We start from the raw sequence: 21,830 nt of genomic DNA on the forward strand, positions 1-21,830 counted from the left end.
TATGAATTAAGATAGGATCAGAGATGGTCCAGAATTGGATCGGTGGAGGGTTTAGCCAAGTGACCGATTTTCTAAAAGATGGAGAGTGGATATCTCCGACAGAAATGGCCCAGTTAGTTCAAGGGAATTTTTTATGGGTAGGGTCTTACATAATATTATATAAAACCTTTGAGCATTTGGACCCCACACAGTTTACCTATCCATCTCCGCTGGTTAACGACCTTTTCGTCAATGCTGTGTCGAAGAAACCGGGGGATTGGAAACGTTGTATAGCTCAGAGTAGGGGGTTTGAGCTAGGCCCTAAAGCAGTTTAAAAATGGCGGGAACAAGAAAATCATGGACTCAATACTTTCATAATTATTAATAAACTGAATTTCAGCACGTTAAGTGGAGCTAACTGGCGAAGAATGTCATTTTTCAGTAAATAGCTTTTGTACCGCACGCCTGCTGCAATTTCCAAAATGTATAGTAATCATTCATCTGTTTGTTTTAGATGTTTTAATTGTGTCTCCGCCAATTGGTCCCATATAATGGTTCACGTACAAAGATTACGTCTTTTTGGGATGATATTTTCGCTTTTTTGAAAAGTTATTACCAGTTGAGATCCTCTTAAATGTAAAATTGATGCTTTATGGTTTTGATCCTGATCTCAGGCTCTCGGTCCCACAGGTTAAATTAATTTACATTGCAATGGCAGTTGCTAGATCTTTGTTACTCCAAAACTGGCGGTCACAACAGACTCCATCAATGCAGGAATGGATACAGAAAATGCGGAGAGTTAGGAAATGCGAGCAAGGGTATGCTCTAAGGGTAGGAAGGGTAAAAAAAATTGATTTAATTTGGGGTTCCTTGTTCGATTAATTTGGATGTGCATATTGTGGATGAAAGCTTGATGTTATTGGATATTGGTTTACCCTCTCTTCCTTTTTTTTTTTTGGGCAAATTTGATAGGCTGAAATGTGTTTTCTTTTTCTTGTAGTGACACTAAAGATTTTCAATAAAAAATGTATTAAAAAAAAATAAAAAAGAGAAGAGAAAGTTCCTTTCTGAAGGAAATGTGGTTCTGTGTGAGGCGGAGGTGAGTGGGGAGAGAATTCCACGTCTTGGCCGCCAGGTAGGAGAAGGATCGTCCTCCCATGGTGGATCTGTGGATGCGCGGAACTGCGGCGAGCGCTTGATTGGAGGATCTTAGTTGGCGGGAGGGTGTGTAGAAGGACAGTCGTGTGTTGAGGCATTCCGGTCCTAGTTTGTAGAGGGCCTTGTGTGCGTAGGTGAGGAGACGGAACGTTATTCTCTTGTTGAAGGGAAGCCAGTGGAGGTCTTTCCGGTGGCCGGTAATGTGAGCTTGGCGAGGGATGTCCAGTATGAGTCTGGCTGATGCATTTTGGATGCGTTGGAGTTTTTTCTGTAATTTGGCTGTGGTTCCGGCGTAGAGAGTGTTTCCATAGTCCAGTCGGCTAGTGACCAATGAGTGGGTGATCGTCTTTCTTGTTTCGGTGGGGATCCAACTGAAGATTTTTTTGAGCATACGAAGTACGTTGAAGCAAGAGGATGAGACGGCGTTAACTTGTCTGGTCATCGAGAGGGAGGAGTCTAGGATGAAGCCAAGGTTGCGTGCGTGGTCTGTGGGTGTGTGCCCAGTGCCGTTGGCCACCATGAGTCGTCCCAGGCAGAGGGGGAAGATCCTAGGATGAGAACTTCCGTTTTGTCTGAGTTAAGTTTTAGGCGTCTGTTTTTCATCCATTCGGCTACTTCTTTCATGCCTTCATGAAGATTGTTTTTGGCGGTGTTGGGGTCTTTGGTGAGGGAAAGGATCAGCTGGGTGTCGTCAGCATAGGAGATGATGTTGAGGTTGTGTTGAGTTGACGCGCGATGGATGCGAGGGGACTCATGTAAACGTTGAAGAGGGTGGGACTGAGTAATGATCCTTGTGGTACTCCGCCGATGACTTCGGTGGCCTCTGATTTGAATGGAGGGAGTACGACTCTCTGGGTTCTCCCGGCGAGGAACAAGATCATCCAGTCCAGGGCTTTTCCTTGTATTCCGACGTTGTTGAGGCGTTGTATGAGTGTGCTATGACAGACTGTGTCGAAGGCGGCAGAGAGGTCGAGTAGGATGAGGGCAACTGTTTCTCCGTTGTCCAGTAGAGTTCGGATGTCGTCAGTCGCTGCAATGAGGGCGGTTTCGGTGCTGTGTTTGGCTCGGAAGCCGGACTGTGAGGTGTCGAGGGAGTTGTTGGATTCAAGGAAGGTGGCGAGCTGGTTATTGACGGCTTTCTCAATGACTTTGGCAGGGAATGGGATGAGGGAGATGGGGCGGTAGTTCTTAAGTTCAGAGGGGTCTGCTGTGGGTTTCTTCAGGAGGGCGCTGAGTTTGGCGTGTTTCCAGCTTTCTGGGGAGGTAGCGGAGTTGAAGGAGCAGTTGATGACATCGCAGAGATTTTGTGCGATGATGGAGACTGCTTTGTTGAAGATGTGGTGGGGACAGGGGTCGGTTGGCGAGCCTGAATGGATGGAGTTCATTAGGCGGATGGTGTCTTCAGTGGTGATTGGGTTCCAGGCGCTAAGGTTGTTCGAGTGCGGTTTTGGTTCGGAGGTGGGTGGAGATGACTGTCTTTGGAAGTGTTCTTAAAGCTGTTATGTATGTCGGCGATTTTGTTGTAGAAGAAAGAGGATAACGAGTCGCAGAGGTCTTGGGAGCGGGTAATGTCGTTTGAGGCTGCCGTGGGGTTGGTAAATTCTTTGACGATGTTGAAAAGTTCCTTGCTGTTATGGGTGTTGTTGTTGAGTCGATCCATGAATGCTGATTTCTTGGTGGATCTGATCAATTGGTGGTGTTTGCGGGTGGCTGCCTTGAAGGTGGTCAGGTTGTCAGTGGTTGGGTTTTTTCTCCATGTTTTTTCGAGAGTACGGCATAGTTTCTTGGATTTCTTAAGGTCATCGTTGAACCAGGGGGCCTTTTTGCTACCTTGTTTGATCTGGTGGTTTTTCAAGGGTGCTAATTTGTCAACGCTGTGAGTGATCCATTGTTTGAGATTGGTGGCAGCTACGTTTGGGTCCGATGAGAGGGCGGGAGGGTTTTGGTTGAACGATGTGAGGAGTTGGTCGGTGGTAACCCACCACAGGCGTCACCAGTCAGGCGACCCTGACATTAAATGAGGCAGAGCGCACTTGCTCATGGCCAGTTATGCACCCTAACTATCTATGTCGGTGTGCTCCTTATTTGAGTTTGTGGGCCTAGCGTCCGCCAACTCTACACCATGGAGATATTCAGGCACTTTTCAGATGGGTTAGACAGGTGTCTCCTTGATGAGGTTATTCAAAAAGCCAGGGCTTCAGCTTCTTGTCGAACTCTACATTGGTGAAGAGGGGGCTGTGCCCGTGCGTGCAGCAGCCCAGCAAAGGAGGAGAGTAATGCCTGTGTTGAGGGCAACCCCTGTGAGGAGGCGCGCCGCCCGCCTTACGGCCCGCGGGGCATGTGAAGAGCCCCGGGCCTGCATGAAGAAGAAGGTGATCGGGAGCCCACACCGCACCTAGCGTGCCTGCATTCAAGGGCACCCCCTGTACAGAGGCACCGGATGCACCCGGTAGCCCGCTGAGCGTGTGTGGAGCCCCGGAGTGTAGTCGAAGCGGCGAAGAGTCTGCTGCCGAGCTATCCGGCATGAAGAGAGGCCCGGGATGGCGGATATGCAGCGCGAGCAGGGCCGGACTACCATGATGCCAGCCACCGCTGCAGACGGCAAGAAGTGAGCGGCGATCGGGTGGAAGGTGAGCCCGGTAGACAAGGGGCAGTTAAGAGTGGAGTAGCTAGCCACTCCCCCCATCCCCGCAAGGAGGAATAGACTGTGCCCAATCCCCCAAAGAAGTAAGCAGCCCCCGGGTGCAGCGTGAACCTCCCCTCCCCACCCCGCACGGCGTGCGAAGAGCGAGCCGGCGGCAGTGGGGTGAGGTAAGGAAGCGAGACCACGCATAGGCTGTGGCGATTGAAGGCGGCAAAAGGTGAACACGAGCCGGTAAGGCTGCTAAGTGCCCAGGTTGTAACCCCGACCCCCGCACAGCTTGCAAACTGAATGAAGCTGCTGAGGGTCGGGGGGGGTGCAGAAAGTAGAAAACATGCTGGAGCGGCGCCAGCACCCTGTGCAGCCCGTGGTGAGAAGGGGACTGCTGGGGCAAGAAAAGTGTCCCATCTACTGAGCAAGAGTGGGGACGATGTGCATGGCCTGTACAAGCAGTGAGGATCGGCACCAGCCTGCCTGCTTCACCCTCCCACCCTGGACCGACTGAACTACACACAAATAAAAAGAGAGAAAAGAAAGAAAACTTACCGGGGGATGGGAGGATATGCTGCTTTCAGTGAGAGGGTCTCCTGAGCTGTGTTGTGGGCAGCCGGCGGAACCTCAGGAAAAGTAATCAGGCCGCGCCCGCACGTTGAGAGTTCCCAGTTGAAGACTATCAGTACGCAGCCAAGTCATGGCTGCTGTTCCACTGAAAATGTGAATGCATCCCAGGCAGGGTTCACCGGAGCACGGAAGTGTCTGCAGCTCGAGGGCATTGGTTTTGCAAAGGAGGCAGCACCTGCCACGAGTTGCCCTCCATTCCTCTGCCACGAGTTGCCCTCCATTCCTCTGCCACAAGGACGCCTTCCTAGGGCAAAAAACAAGGACAAGCACCACGTAACCCAGCGAGGTTCCAGAAGCAAAGAAAACGACTGTGGACTGCATCAGTAAACCCAGCAGTGCCATCTAGTGTCCACTTTGTGCTACTGTAGGTAGCTGAAGAGACAGTATAGGGGGAAGCATACGTCTGCAACAAAGGGACAAGTGCTGAAACCTACCTGAGACTAGTGCCACAGCTGGCTAGGAAATGCAGCCAAGTCTCATCCAGAAGGAGAACAGAATGACTGTGAGCAGGGTGAGGCAGATACACGCTACTGAAGTGAAGGAAATCCAAGGAAGGCAAAGGTGCCAGATGCAAGGCACTGCAGCTTGTGGAAAAACCATGGCACAGTAAAGCAAAGTGGACAAACTGGGTAACTGCCTACACTGAGGTGGTAGACACCACAAGTGCGCCTGTAAGGACATAGCAGAAAGGACCTATTGCCAAGGTTGTGCAAGATGAGGCGACGCCTACTGGCCAGAGGTGGTTAGTGCAGCAGTAAGGACGACAGTGACGCAATGCATTCGGAAACTGGGCAGAGGCCAAGACAACAGCCGAAAGCAGCAAGTCTCAAAAGGGACTGAAGAGCGTAGTCAGAAGCGCGCTGAAGCAAGGTGACTGCAGAGAGAGGACTGAGAAGTGGTTGCGCAGACCACCAGTAGCAAGAAAACCCGCAAGGAGGAAGAAGCCGACCTGCCAGATGGTCACAAGGAGGAAGAAGACGACCTGCCAGATGGTCGCAAGGAGGAAGAAACCAACCTGCCAAATGGTCTCAAAGAGGAAGAAGCCGACCTGCCAGATGGTCTCAATGAGGAAGAAGCCGAACTGCTAGAGGGTCGCAAGGAAGTAGCCGACTCACCAGAGGTTTGCAAATGAGGCGACCTACAAGAGGTCAGAGAGCGGCGTGACCTGCAAAGAGGTCTGCGAAGAGGACTAGGATGTGACAGAATAGAAGTCTAATGATATTAACTGGAAGTCAGATGTAATCAAACAATAGAAGGTCGCAACAACAGGTCCAGTCACAGTTTGAGGTGAAGACCGTGTCCTAGGGGAGGACAAGACCAGGGAGACACGTGTGGAGTGCACTCTACACGGAGAGGACTGGTTACGGCAGACCAGCTGGAAAGAAGACCAGGCTGCGTCTCGAAGGAAGGAAAGAGAAGACAGAACTTGAGCGGAAAGACGCCATGGCAGAGGAAGAAAAGCAGAGAAGAAAAAGAGGTGTGCGTGACAGGTCCACTCACACACCAGAAGGGAAACACCCAAAGGGAAAAGTGTAGAGGTATATGAACATTGGAACACAGCGCGTGGAGAACATCAGTATCACTGGGAGTACACATCTACTTGCGAATCCTTAGATCGCCTGGTGACGACAGAGGCGAACAGGCCGGTCCATTGGTAACAACTACCTCTAGAATGGAACGGACACAGGACCGTGGATATCCAAGGGACAGAGGCCTCTGGGACACCGGTGGCAGCGGGTCCCGACACGAGAGATAGACTGCTGAAGCTCGCTCTGGGAATCCTGGGAGGACGCAGGTAGCATGCAAAGGAGCAGGTGCCAACAACACCCTTTCAGGTGGAGCTTGGGACACGTACAGGTGACCCATTGCGACTCCTCCAACGTGGTTGGAGCGACACGGCGGAAGTCCACCGGTCCAGCGGAAGGCTGGCAGAAAAGGGTCTCTGGGTCGTTCAGTGAGAGGGGACACCCACGAGAGAGGGGCATCCGTGAGAGGGATGTCCTGCAACTGAAAGTCCTGTTGGAGATAGAGAATCACCAGATGGAGAACATATTTCAACCAGGACTGCGTAGTGGAAAATAACACATACCAGATCCACCATCATTCCAGCTACACCTTCCCTACACGTGGAACAAGAAGTGAGCACACTTCCACGCTGTGAGTCCCAGAAAGACTAGATCCACAGGGCACTGTGACATCGTGCCAAGGAGACCTAGTGGTCCTGGCAGCAAGGACACCATTGTCAGCGGTTGTGATTCTGTTGTATTTTGTTTACAAATTATATTCTCTCCCACAGGTTCGGACTTCATTGTTTTGACCTTAATTAGAGTTTGGTAGGGATGTAGTGATCGGCTGATCACCATTCTAGTGTTTTGCCTGTTGTATCACACACTGAACACACACCCACCACAGGCGTCACCAGTCAGGTGACCCTGACAATAAAAGGGGCTGAGGGCACGTGCTCATGGCCAGTTATGCACCCTATCTGTGTCGGTGTGCTCCTTATTTGAGTATGTGGGCCTAGCGCCCGCCAACTCTACACCATGGAGATATTCAGGCGCTTTTCAGATGGGTTAGCCAGGTGTCTTTGATGAGGTTATTCAAAAAGCCAGGGCTTCAGCTTCTTGTCGAACTCAAGAACTGAAGAGGAAGCTCTGATGTGATATGGGAGGTTGTTGCATGCTTTGGGGTAGATATAGAAGTAGGTGCACTTGCCTTATTATTTAAATGCCTGGTTCCTTTAATAGAACCCTAAAAAAATTAAAGATGCAATCCTCTTCTTTTATGACACACATTGAGTGGCATTTTGTATATCCTGCAACAGTGTGTCAAAACATCACCTTAAATTACCAAACTTATTCCCAGCTCACAATTCATATTACATGTGGACATCCACCCTTAACACGCTCAGTGCTCTTCATTCTGTAACCATTGCGGTGAATAAACTCGCTATTAAGTGCCTCCGCCAGTATTCCATTCCTCTTCAGACAAATAGCACCTCTGACAACAGAACTAATTCTTCTGATGTTTTGGGGTGTTAATACTGGCCCAGGGCCTTCTTGCAGTTACACATATACTATAGAATTGCAAGAATTGGACCGCCATTCGACGGCTGCCTCTAGGCATGGAGGCCGAAGGTATGGAATGCCAGGAACCACATGTCCATGCTTATGTCCAGCTGAGTTTTTTTTCAGCCTAGTAGTCCCCCCTCACCCAAATTCACTTGGGGTCTCCTAGTACTACTGCTGCAGGTCCCGAGACAGGACAGTGTCGGGTGGTGGGAGATAGGTGAGATTGGCCAACTGAGTTCTCGCCGTCTCACCCCTCTGCACGCCATCCTTTACAGTGTCCTGCGCTATCTGTTTGAGCTGTCAGAAGAAGCAATGGACTCCAACTCCTAGACATGATCCTGATCCTTTGAGAAAAGGACACCGTCTGATGTGGAGCAGGTCAAGAAGAATTGACTTAAAACCATAGAAAGCAATCTGGCAGGCGTATTCAAGAAAGAAATAGGTTTCAAAGTGCGCCATGGTTCAAACAAAAGAGCCAGGCTGAACCGAACAAAAACCTGGAGTTTAGAAATAAAACTTTCCATCTTCATGATTAGAAGGTGTGTCTGAGGAGGTCTTTGTAGACAGCTACTCAAACCATACAAGAAGAAGCTTAGAGAAATGTAGTAATCGTGGAATCATGACTCGGATTCAGGAAACTCAAAATTGCAAGTGCCTGCTATCGGAAATTCTTTTTGCAAGGGTCTAATCCTGCACAAACTGAGCCCTCCACACTCAGCAGTGTACAGTACAGTGAAAGTGTCTCTGAGTCAGTTGAAGGTTATCTTTCGTGGGCCTTTCTTAGAGATGTGTATCAGTATTATATAAGCAAGCCTTCTGAACTGTTGGCTTGCATTCTCCCACCTTCCTGTGAGTTGCTTCAATTGAAGTACTGCACGTTCTTTATTTTTTAGTGTGTTTTTTTTTACTTTAAGGATAAATTTAAAAATTACCACATTGGATTCAATTGCCGATTGTGTCCAATTGTCATTTTTATCACTTGTCACGCGCAATGGCTTTTTTACTATTAAATATGCATATGTATATTCTTATTTCTTCCAGCAATAATTTAGATGGCCAATTGCCTAAACATTTTTTTTCTTAAAAACACAGGCAATTGTTTCTGATCGTTGCTGTATTTTGCATGACACTGTATTTTTGTACTGTTTTTTTTTGTCTCCTTAGGTTTTTTTTTAAGGAAGCATTTTTTATGTTAGTAAAGCTGAACAAATACTATATACTGTTGATGTGAATTGTCTGCCATCCTCTTTATTTAAAAGTTATTGAATACTTTGTCATTGTTAGACCAGAATATAGACACCTAACAAAACTGTGGTTGTATGTGGTCTAAGTTGGGAACATAAGCCACAGTCTAATGTGTCATAACAATAATGTTTTTTCAGTGCTTATTTTTGTGAGGTGCTTTCTTTAGGATTGGAATATATATAGGTTTGCAGACCTGCCGTTCGTTTGTATTACAGGATTAATTATTTTTAGTTTATTTTTGTTCAGGTAGTCCATTCGTCTAGAAATGATATTCTGGGCAATTCTGACTAGTCCCGGTCCCCTTTCTCTTATTTGAGCTGCAGAACTGAGAAAATGTGGAATGCCCTCAGCTATCCGGCGAAGTAACATCTCACCGTTGAGGCCCCCTTCCTCCCGCATCCAGCAGATTAGAACAGCTGCAAACTTGAGGCCCTGAAGAACCCCCTCTGCAATCTGGCAAGCAAGCGGGAAATCAATATAGAACCCCATGCCCTGAGCAGCAGATTGCTAATACAGCAGATGCAGGGGCCAGCAGATGCAGTGATCTTCAGAAAAAAAAAACCTCTCCGCTATGTAGAGGACAAACAACAATTCTCAATAGCGGCCCCCCTTCACCTCACTGACCACAGGACTACTACACCTTAAAGGTACATACCTGATTAGTTTCTTTCATTGTTCTACTTGAATTGTTGTTGCTGTTTGTCGAACGATAAAATAAAACCAACCCTCCTAAGCATTAATAGCTATCGGCAAGGACTGTTCCTGCAATATCGACATGCAAACATTCCAGTATACTGAGAATGCAGCGATACATGAGCAGAATGCTTAACTGTTGTCCTAAAGAATGGCTCTTGATTGTCTCATGTAAGCGCTGCATTTTTTTATTGTTATGTATTGTTTTCACAAATGTCAAATTAACCCAGATCTGTCTCTACTACATTTAGAAACAGTCAATACATAAAGGAAGAGAAAGAAGAACAAGCATTTGCAATACAATAGGTCTCATATTTAGCAGAGTTTGAGCTATTGGTATTTAAAATGGCAATAGCTTAAACTCTCGCAAATGCGAGACCTATTGCATTGCAAATATTTTTTTATGTGAAAGCGCCCCATGCGGCGCTTTCACGTTAATGGAGGCCGTGGATCTTTCTTTAGATAAGCCACGTCTACAGAAAGGGGCGTGGCCAACATTAAAGTGAAAGCGCGGCATGGGGACTTTGACAAAAAAGCATCTGTCAAGTTGACAGACAAATGCATTGTTTTGTAAAAGCGACCCATGCCCGCTTTTAATTTATTAGCGGCCACACACCTTTCTTTATACCCGGCTTGTCTAAAGAAAGGGGCAAAGCCTCCATTAATTTGAAAGCGACGCACGGGCGCTAGTAAACAAAAAAAATAATTAAATAAATAAGCACAGCCACTAAACTTACAACAGACAGCGCTGCTAAAATAAATAGATTAAGAAACGCTGCTGCAATATTTAAAGCAGACCGCCATTAGTTATTAAAATAAATGCCTGCTCGACGTAGTGGGTGGAATTGGGGCAAATCAGTTCAACAAAATAGTGCTCACAGCCAAGATAAAGCAGACCGCATCACAAGACTAGTAAAAGGTCCAGTCGTTGTGGAAGGTTACAAATAGGTACCATGGATGGACTTACAAGTCTATGCAGGAATGAAAAAAAGATTTCTCAAGGACTGTAACAGGAGCCAATTGAAAAGATAGACGCGACATGGGTGGAGTTTCAAGTCCCTATCTCAAGACAGTAAGCCTTGCAGAGCAGCGCATGCGCTGCCCAGGCCTGACCTAAAAATGGGTAACCTTTTTTAAAGCTAATCCATTTAGGCACAATTTAGTTTTCAAAACATTGCTGATGTCGACATCCTCCAAGAAATACAAATTTATTGATTGTGAAGGCTCCCATGAATGAATTATAATTCACATAAGAATGACCGCAAACTCCTGTCAATAAGATTCACATTACAGAATGAAACAACTGGAATCTTAGTCACAAAGCCTAGTTATTGGGATTTATCTCACTGCACAGGTTTAATCTTGTGTTCTGATTAGAGTGAACTACATTTGTTTTAAAATACTTAGTCTGGAAAAACAGCGTGGCATAATCCATACATGCAGATCCACCTAGTAGAATAACCTATTTGCTACCATTGTGAGGTGGTGGTGGGGGACACGCCATGATCCACTCGAGACTTCACCTCTTGTGAATAATGGCCCACTCTCACACTGAACATTTGAGTATAAATAGCATGTTCTACTATTCACATCTACATTACATAGCGTGATTGCCACAATTGCTCAGATACATATTCCATTGAAAAATAATTTGATTTGCCCACTACTTTTGACCCTGTGGACAGATAATGTCAGGTTTGCCACATTTTGCAAACATTCGTGCAGGGAAAAAAATTATGGTGGGTGAGAGGGTAAAAGAATAAATCATTTTCCATTTTAGCTTCTATAAGAAATTTTATTCACACCTACCGCCCGAACAGCTGAACAGATTTACACCAAATTTGTCATGAAAGTAAAAGTTTACTCAGAATTAGTTTTCATTGGTTTGGTGTAAATCAGTGAAGTATTTTTTGAGATATTAGCATTTAAAAAGTTGCAGACTGGGCTTTAAAGTATTAACACTTTTGTATACCTCTGCACTCTTAAATCAAAAGTTATGACTTGTGATTCCCATCTGTCACGTGTATTTTTTAAGAAGTGAGATTGGCTGTATGAGGGCGCTGAAGTTTTTTTGTCATCTTGAAACTTTTACTTCAGCCCTGACTCCAGAGGTTTCCACTGTGTAAACAATATTGTCACAGCCATGGGTGATCGACCTCAGAGGTGCACGGCCGCTGGAGTGCTAAGAGAATCCCAGAGACGTAAAAAACAAATGTCCCACACCAGGAAAAGACACTAAATTCAGCACATGCCTCTTATTATGAACATTAAAGAGTCATGTGAGAGGCCTTTTTGGGTACAGAAATTGATCCCCATTTTGTCGAAGCACTTCTGACTTGTGAGGTTTATGGTGATAAAAACAAACGTTAACAAGTGTCTGGCCACAAGCAAAGACCAAGCTATTGCACCAAACGCCTTCTACAAGTCAAGCCCTGCACCCAACCCCCGCTGCATACAGCAGAAGAGTGGTAGTGGTGGGGGTTGGCTTACAGTAGTCAGTAGTGTGGTGGGCTTGGCTGCAGGCATGTAGCTAGCCTATGCACGCACAGCCGAAGGCCGTGAGCGACAAACGTTGGTCTCTGTTGGCAGGTTGGATGCATGACCAGGCATTTATCCACACATTAAATACTCCGGTCTCGTGAGTGCAGACTTTTCCGAGATGGCCCAGGTGTGTGGTTCATCAGTTTACATTTCAAACACTCTGCGGCGACAAGCCTGAAAAGCATCTGAGAGCAGGGTATTCGTAATTAAATCGGCTATAGTTTATTTGGATATGGACCAAACTATTTTGGCTCGACCCCAGAAGCCTTGTTCATGGATGGTCCCCATTTTGAATTTTGTGAATATAAACAAAATTCATTCATAGTAATCGAGAGCATACTTCATAGTAGTCTCTTTTTGTCTGCCTTACATCCTTATTTCCTCAAGAGTTGTATCTTGTTTTGGAAACATGATATATATATCTATATGTATATGTGTACATGTATGTTTATGTATGTATAAATATATATATATATATATATATATATATATATATATGTATGGCTGTGTGTATGTGTGTGTGTGTGTGTGTATATATATATATATATATATATATGTATGTATGTATATATATATATATATGTATGTATGTATATATGTATGTATATGTACAATGTTTACACGAGTTTAAAGATCATCTTGGAATTGATCAATTCAAATACAATCCCTGAGATGTTCATTATCTGTTATTGAGTATAAATTTATCCTTTAAGATATTTGAATTCATTGCTCACATATTTTGCCTCAATAAGCTACAAACTCCTGTTCATTCAATGTGCATTCATTATATTCATTTTAATTTCATATACGCCACAATATGTACAGTCCATGATGTCTGAATGTTGATTCACATAACAACATCAGGTCATCACTATCTTTTGAGGTTCTTGACTTTGATGTTTAAAAAAATCCAATCAAAGTGCAAATTAATAGGAAGCATTGGCAAAGCCACTAGGCCTGGCATTGTCTGCTAACCCTTTGTCAGTTCTTGTTTTGTTTTCTCATGGTGTTTGCAAAATTTTGTTTGTAAAGCTTCTAGGCCTTTGTCAATCTAAAGAAAAACATTGCCTAAAGGCTAAAATGTTTTGGGTTTCAGAAAAGCGCACATTACCATAGAACTCCCTGGCACTGAAGGGAACTACTTGTGAAAGGGCAGCCTACAGTGACTCGTGGTGAAGTCAGCGAAAAGGAAAGAAAGAAAGAAGGCGAAAAAGAAGAAAGGAACAAAAGAAGGCAAGAAAGACCGAAAAAAGGCAAGAAAGATATAAAAGGAAGGAAAGAAAGAAGGAAAGCAGTAAAATCAAAAGGTCTTGGCTAACACAGACCTGAAAAAGCCAATTGATATGTCATTGGTTGCCAACCTTTGAGAAAGAAGAAAAGAAAGAGAAAAAATAAGGGGGAAAAAGGGGGGCGCTAGAGGGCGCGCTGCGGAATGGCTGGCTGCTAGGTCGGCTCCGCCGGACGGGCGCGTTTCCTCGGACCCTTGGCCCTAAATCCGCCCCGATTCCCGCACAAATCAGCAGAATGGACGGCTGATAGTCTCAACTCCGCAATGTGGTGAAGTCAGCCAGAAGATGTACAGCACGCCGAAGAAATCAGCAAATAACCTCACGGCGCTGAAAGGCTGACCAAAATGGCGGCGCACGGCCGTGGCGACCGCAGCTGAAACCGAGCGATGTCGCCCTCGGACGACCACAGGGCTATCCTCATCCCAACGCGCTAGCTGTGGGGAACAAGAACCGGCGAAAATCAGGTACGATGTGCCTGTCCTGCAAGTAGATCTCACAGGGGACTATGTGCGTTCCAAGACGGCCAAAATGGCGGCGGCGGTGAAATGCAAAATCGGCGACCCTGCTCCAGACGCTGCCGGCTCCCCGTTTTAATACACCAGCGTGAAACCAGGTACGGGAACGCTACACTGCGCGGCTGCAGAGGTGGAAAAGGGAGAGAGGCAGCTGGGGGCGCACCGGGGAATGTGCGGAGGTGCGAGGCTTCTCATCGCTGCTACGCGCCACACCTGAAGGCGCGAACCAGACCCGCCATCACTCACGGGACTGCTTCACACGGACAGGGAGATACAGAGGCACGGTAAAAATCCCACAACGCATGCAATATCACAGGACACTCCTGCGCAGCGCACTGAGCTAACCTGTACCAGTATGTGGCTGAGTGGACAGTCTAATGAGTAGATCCTCAACGCAGGGGGCGGTTGGTGCACAGTTGCGACGCACACGGACAGCGACCAAGCCAGCAGCCCCAACGAGCCCGCAAGTCGCTAGCCCAGCTGAATCCCCGGGTAAGATGGGGAAGCCTGACAAGCAGCAATCGAAACTGCCCTTTGAGGTGAGAAAGCAAACGGCGAAAACGGGAGCTGCTCAGGAAGCTGACGGAGACCAGGTTCTGGGGGACGGCACCGGCATGGAGGCAGTACTAAGGGCTATCCAGCAGAGTCTGCACGATATGAATAGCAAAATGGACAGTGTCGTGGCACGGGTGGACTCTCTGTCAAACAAGCTGGAAAACCACGAGGAGAGACTGGTGGAGGCGGAGCAGAGGATCTCCTCGGTGGAAGACCACTCCAGAGACATCGCGAAAACACACAGCGCCATTGAGAAGACCCTGGAAACCCTGAAGGCGAAGGTGGAAGACCAGGAAGCGAGGTCCCGCCGCAACAACGTGCGCATCTCGGGCCTGCCGGAATCCACCAACACAGGCAGGATGGAGACGTACGTGGAGAACATGCTGAAGGATATCTTCGGGGCTGGAAGCTTCTCTGAAGTCTTCCTGGTCGAACGCGCACATCGTTCCCTGGCCCCCACTCCGAAACCAGGGGCTACGCCTCGAATAATCATCGCCCGAGTGCTCAACTACAGGGACAGGGACACTATACTTCGACTGGCGAGGGAAAAGGGCGCCATTACCCACCAGGGCAACTCGCTGGAGTTTTACCCAGACCACACCATGGCGGTGCAGCAGGCTAGGAAGGAGTTTGCTCCGGTGAAGAAGAAACTTCGTGAGCTGGAAATTGGATACGCGATGCTGTACCCAGCAAAACTTAAAATCCTAATGGATGGCAAGCCGGTGGTTCTCACGACGGTGCAAGCCGCGCAGGATTACGTCAAGACCCTCACCAAACGTCGGAAAAATCAGGAGAATGCGGGCAGAATGAGCGACAACGACTGACAACGCGATGGCTGACATGTGCGTAACATTGGATTGCTTCTTCGAAGTTGGCAGCGGGCGAAGGACACTACGATTAGAGTGAATCTACACGTTGCGATCCACGAGACTGAGGTCGTCGCTGCTGACGAACTTTGGAAGGGAGTCGTACATGGCAGTAACACAGTGAGTACACTTAGGGAGCGTTGATGCAGAACCCGCACACGAGCTCTGGGTTTCAACTGACTAAAGACATGCGGCCGGCAGGCTGTACTAACTGCACTATTACTGTGAAACCCCGAGACACTGACTATGAGGGTGTACGGTACTGCCTGCATGTGTTCTGAAACCTCGGAGGGAGACGGGGGGGGATATCGCTGGGCATAAAATACTTGCGGGGGTTGGGAATGGGGTGAGGGGGGTAGGGGGTAAATTTTGACGATGTCATTATGTAAAAATCGCGCTCGTCCACATCCACTATGTGGATGGAGATGTGTGCTTCGGGCGGCACCCCCAGGAGGGTGTTCCCCACAACAAGTTCAATCACAGTTCCGAAGTTCGGGGGGGAATGGCTTTGGCAAAGTTTGGGCGCTAAAGTGGGAGGCGGGGGGTTGGGGGAGCTGGGTATAGTTCATATGTTTGCACTGTGTCTGAGAAGCATTGCGACCTCTTTTGTTGCCTGTACTACGCATGTTAAGGATGCACTGTTTCACAGGTGGCCACACAGATCACGCGGCGCACAATTTCACCTGACCACGTGTTAATGCAGGGCTCGAAAAATCTGAAAAATATTACTAGACCTGCAGGTCTAGTGAGTAGAATTATCTACTCGACCTAACAGCAATACACTCGACCCACAAACTGGTTTTATCTATACATATTATAGCATTACTAAGAAAACAAAGTAAATAACAGAGCAGGAGTTACATATACTTTGGCCAATCAAGTAGCCAATGAGTAATACGAGTAGATATGTTGCAGCATTGTCAATGAAGTAGCATCATCTGTGGCTATTGAAGTCTCAACACCATGGCGTGACCAAAACCCTGGTGCGCAGTCAAAGAACACCAATGCCCTAGGCATGCCATGCCAAGGAGTCTGTAGGATAATATGTTACTGGACATGGTGGACATGTTAGTTAATTATTTGGCTTGAGAGGGATAGTAGCATACTACTAGCAGCAGCAACCCTGAAGGCCTGAATGCCACCCTAATGCCATTTTATTCACATTAGAAGTTATGAACATCACCCAGCAATAGAAGCTATACTGGCATATGATTCATCACCCTAACATATAATAGTGCTAGTTCTGGTGTTCTTGCATTTGCTAGCTAATAGTTGTATTTTTATCTGACACGGGAAGAGTGATTGGCAGTATGTTGCAGCACAGTATCTACAGGTGTTTCTTCTCCAACAATAGGAATTTTAATGACCACTTTTAAAATGGAGTTTATTCTATAAAGAATGGTGTAGTGTTTCTTGCTGCAAAAATATTTGCCCACTGTGCCTGGAGCATTTTATATTGCGCATAAACATTTAATATAAACACATGTAAAAATTACTGCTGTGAAAAAATGTAGCTCGTAGTTAGTGGGCCCAGACGTTAAATTATTGAATTAACTCCCCTTAAGAACTGTTTGTAAAAGCTATGTTTCTCAGCCAGAATATTTACGAAAATCCTGTAAAATGCAATTTTCAGTCTCAATTTGTTTTCAGAAATGTTCTTGGAGGTCAACTCCCACTCCCACATCATCTTAGTGTGGGTCCGGCGTTTGCCAATGGCTCTGTGAAGATGGAGCTCACCCGGGACTGTATCCTGGGTATTTTGATGAACAAGCCAGAGCTAGTCTTAAGGAACTGGCGAGAATTATAAAAGAGAATGTAAAATAAACAGAAGAGTGCAGCATGCTGATGCAAAGCAGGGAAAGGAGCGCCAATGATGACATCGTGATTACAGAAATATTCAGCAGAAAGCCCTGTGTTTCTTCATCAGCATATGCCCTATTTGCCCTTTTAACATTTATCAAATCAAATTTACATCTTCAAACAAATAAATTAAAAATAAACAGAAACTGCGGCTCCACGCCTCACAAAATGAACTAGACAGCCTCAAAATTAGTGTGATAAATTACCATACACAGGCAGTGTTACTTGGTCATAACTACTGTATGTATATGACATATGTAACTAATGTTTTTTTAAACAATAGCGATTTCCGGAATGTATTTTATGGCATTACATCATTAAGAAATGAATTCAAGCAGTACCTAGCAAGGATGCCGTGACCCTGGTTCAAGCAAGGAAAAAGCATCCTCAGACAGGTGTTGAGGGTGGCGTAAAACACAGCATTGGGAGGTTCAATCGGCCCCTCAGAGTTCTGGGTCCCCACCTGCTGCTCCAGTAGTAGCTACTCCTACTCCCCACTGCAGACACATTTGTACATGCACTGCGGTGAAAATACCCATGACATGCCCTAGGAGATTTGCTGAATTAAAGAGAGGCGACGCTGAAAACTGCCTCTTGCAAGTTAGTGGGTAAAATATATACCATACTAATCGGCAGTCCTGTCCACTTTTGTCTTGACACCCTCCCTCTCTGGCAGCACGCCTCACCCCCCAACACACGCAGCCCAGGTACGTCAAGGGTGACTGGAGGACATTTTTGTTCCTTAATATAATGTGAAACAGTTTGTACGTACCTGCAGCTGAACAGTGTCCCAGAGGACGACAGTAGCTGCGCACGTTGTTTTGGTGATGTGAGGCAGGAAATCTTTCGGCGTGGGATAGAAGTCAAGCATGCCACCAGCTTCCCTGAGATATTCGATGTTATTTACCAGGCTGCTGTACACCACGCTAGTATTCTCATTTCTACTGTGCCCAGCCAGTTCGCTGCCAACATAAATATTTTTCTGCGATAAAAAACACCCAGACAGGGGCTGGCAAAGGCAGTTTAGGAGTTTCTCAAACTGTATATCCCGCCGTGGCTTATCAATCAGCCAATGAGAAGCCTGTAAACATGCCTATACTTTTATATCAATGAAGGAGAGCACAACTTAGCTGCCATCTCATTGGTTGATTGCAACTAAGCCTCAGTATTTCGAGCCGCGTTGCAATCAGCCAATGAACACCTTTGCTTTCACACAGTTTTAGTCACATTCTCAAATATTTCCCCCTGCTGCCCCCCAGAGCCTCGTACTGGCACTGCACTAAACTCGGATTAGAACAGCAGCAGAGCTCACTCGCCAGGCCGGTCAAGTAGGCCTGAAAACTTGCTCGCCCTGGAGGAAATCAACTCGAAAATGCGAGTGGGCGAGTACATTTTTCGAGCCCTGGTTAATGGCACGCTTTGACACACTCAACTTCATCACATGGAATGTCAGGGGGCTGGGGAACCCGAAAAAGAAAAGGCAGATGTTTGCGTACTTTGACAGACTTAAGGTGGATGTGGCATTTCTGCAAGAAACACACATGGCACCCACTTCCACATCCAGACTGGGGAACAAATGGGCAGAATCCGCCACTGGCTCATACTACTCGACGTACTCCCGAGGCGTCAGTATTTTGATCAAGAAAGGAACTCACTTCAAAATCAAAGACACGTACACTGACACAGGGGGACGATATGTTATAGTGGTAGGCGAGACGAGACACCAAAAACTAGCTCTTGTGAATGTATATGGCCCGAATGTGGATGATGCAGGGTTTTTTGAAAGGTTATGGCACACTATAGCTGATATACAAGCGGACAATGTCGTCTGGGGGGGGGGGGATTTTAACGTAACACTCAGAGACGGGCTCGACAGAGCAACACACACACTTGAGCAACATACCAAGGCGAGGGAAATGCTGCTGGACGCAATGTCTAATTTGCATGTCAGTGACCTGTGGAGGATACTGCACCCGGGGGAACAGGTGGCCACGCACATTAATGCTGCAAATAGGAGCTGGTCCAGATTAGACTTTTGGCTAGCCACATAGGACGTCCTTACATGGGTGGAGCAGATAACACATCTCCCGAGAACACTGTCAGATCACGGTCCTGTACTCCTAAGGTTACAAATCCCACACTATGTCCCACCGCCCTACACCTGGCGATTTAACGCGCAGGCCTTGCGTGATCCACTATATGTCGATACAGTCCAGAAAGCGATCACCGACTACTTTGAGCTGAATGCCCCCACAACGGAGGACCCGTGCCTCCTGTGGGAAGCATTTAAAGCGACAATACGGGGCGTGTTCATTAACACGTCCGCTGGCATATTGAAAGATATTCGTCACCAACTTAAAAGGAGGGAGGAGATGCTCCGAGACCTGGAACAGCGATACACAAACACTGGGGACACGGCACTACTGAGTGACATTCAGACACTGCTGTTGGAATACAACACATTTGCTGATGACGAACTTAAATACATCTTCAAGAGGACAACGGCTAGGAGGTATGGGGAAGGGGGCAGGCCGGGCAGGGCCCTAGCAGAAAAGATTTGCTCAGGAAGGGCGCCACAACATATAGCGACTATACGTACCAAACACGGCACACATGCACACAACATGCCGACCATTATGGGTGAATTCAGAGACACCTATGGGGCGCTGTATGAGGCCAGGGCTCAAATATCACGGGAGGAGCTAATGGAATACATGGCTGACGTGGAGATCGCCTGGCTGGCGGACGGACACAGGGAATATTTAGCAAGGCCTCTCACGACACAAGAAGTCATAGATACTATCAAAAGACTCCCTAATGGCAAAGCACCGGGCCCGGATGGCTTCGTCATAGAATTTTACAAAACATATGCAGACACGCTAGCACCACATCTGGTGAATCTGTACGAGGCCGCGCATGAAGCCCAGACACTGCCATGAGAGTTGCTTTGATCATCGCTCTACTGAAACCGGGCAAAGTCGAAGAACACTGCGACTCATACCGCCCCCTCTCCTTGATAAACGTAGACACTAAGATTTTAGCTAGCATTCTAGCGGACCGACTGAAGCCGCTAATGCCGATGTTAATAAGACCAGACCAGGCAGGTTTCATCCCAGACCGGTCGACCACGCACAACACTCGCACCCTTTTTGCTCTGGCACACTACTTGGCCCCGAATATCAAAGCGGTTGCTGTCTTGTTAGACGCGGCAAAGGCATTCGATACGATTGACTGGCCATTCCTACACGCAGTCCTAATCCGGATGGGGTTCCCCCCATTATTCATCGGCTGGATCACAATGCTGTACTCGGGCCTGTCGGCCCGCATACGGGTGAACAAACATCTATCGTCCCCAATAGACATCGGGCGAGGCACTAGACAAGGGTGCCCTCTATCGCCAATGCTGTTTGCCCTTATACTGGAACCCTTGGCATGTAAAATAAGACAGCACCACCACTATTCAGCTATTCAGTTACCTACGCGGCCCATACACATAGCCTTGTATGCGGATGACATGGTCCTATACGTGAAAAACCCGGAGACAAATCTCAACCCACTACTGCGGGAATACATTAAATTCGGCCAATACTCGGGTCTCCACATCAATTGGAGCAAATCCCTCATACTCCCGCTGACGGACGGTACCCAGCCCACAGCGCTGGACTACCCCCTGGAATGGCAGGAGGAACCGACAAAATATTTAGGCATTTGGTTCCACAGAGATCCGGAGTTAGTCATCCGCACCAACTACGGGAGAACCGTCTCCACACTGGAGGATAAGGTCAAGAGATGGATTGGACTACCGCTCTCACTGGCAGACAGACTCGCCATTGTAAAGATGGTACTCCTGCCCAAATTCTTATATCTTTTCAATAATATACCTATTAAGCCCCCGGCGGAGGTGTTTCGTAACATTAAATCTCTCATGCTCTCCTTAATCTGGGCGGGGAAGCAGGCTAGATTGGACCTGCAGACTCTGACACTCCCATACGCTAAAGGGGGTTTCAAGGTGCCAGACATTTACCTATACTATCAGTGCGCCCAGGCGCAATTCGCGCATTATTGGTTTCACGAGATTCCTTTTTTAACGCACGTAGCTGTAGAGCATGGAGATGCTGATCCCATCCCACTGACGAGTATATTAACGCACAAATGTCCCAGATTACACGATCATGACATCAACCCAGTGAACACCACGATAGAAGCATGGAGGACACTGAGTAGGATGGCACGTTGCACACCAATCTACGCACCAACACTCCCCTTGGCTCACCATCCGGCACTGTCTGTCACACAAGAACAGGTGGGGATGGATCTTCTTAAATGCGCTGGCATAGACACCCTAGGGGATTTGTATAGAGACGGGCAATTTGTAACGCTGAACCAACTGACATACATCCAGAATCCAACTTTGTTGTTTAGTTTCAACTACTACAGATTACAGAGGGCGGTGAAGGAACATTTTGTGACTTTCCCAGCAGAACCACAAGCACTCGCACCACTGACACTCGTGCTCAACACCCCCTCAGCGTCACACTTGGTGTCTCGTCTGTACCGCAGCGCGCAATCTAGCAATGGGGGTAACACTACAAGAGCCAGGGAGAAATGGAACGCAGCACTGGGGGATGACCTCACGGAAGAGGAAAGGGAGGCCTCCTGCATGCTAACGGGGATGCTGACACCAAACGGGAATCTTAGACTGATTCATTATAAATATTTGCACCACATGTACCACACGCCTGAACGACTGCACAGATATGGTCTGAGGGACAACTCTAACTGCACTAGGTGCGGAC

General features: G+C 47.2%; 1 protein-coding gene across 3 annotated transcripts in view; it reads left to right on the top strand.

Annotated features, from left to right (window-relative positions):
* The window catches only part of LOC147698523 (uncharacterized), a 583,184-nt gene that overhangs the window by 505,350 nt on the left and 56,004 nt on the right, over positions 1-21,830 (top strand). The window contains exon 7 of one of the 3 annotated variants that reach the window (XR_015299347.1): positions 9,039-9,362. The exons of 1 other annotated variant lie outside the window; for it this stretch is intronic. The gene's annotated coding sequence lies outside the window, so the exon portion shown is untranslated. Of the gene's footprint in view, positions 1-8,961; positions 9,363-21,830 lie in introns of all 3 variants that reach the window. One more of the 3 variants, XR_015299348.1, reaches the window with a different exon arrangement.

This window comes from Lissotriton vulgaris, chromosome 8 (assembly GCF_964263255.1).
Source record: "Lissotriton vulgaris chromosome 8, aLisVul1.2, whole genome shotgun sequence".
NCBI classification, from domain to species: domain Eukaryota; kingdom Metazoa; phylum Chordata; class Amphibia; order Caudata; family Salamandridae; genus Lissotriton; species Lissotriton vulgaris.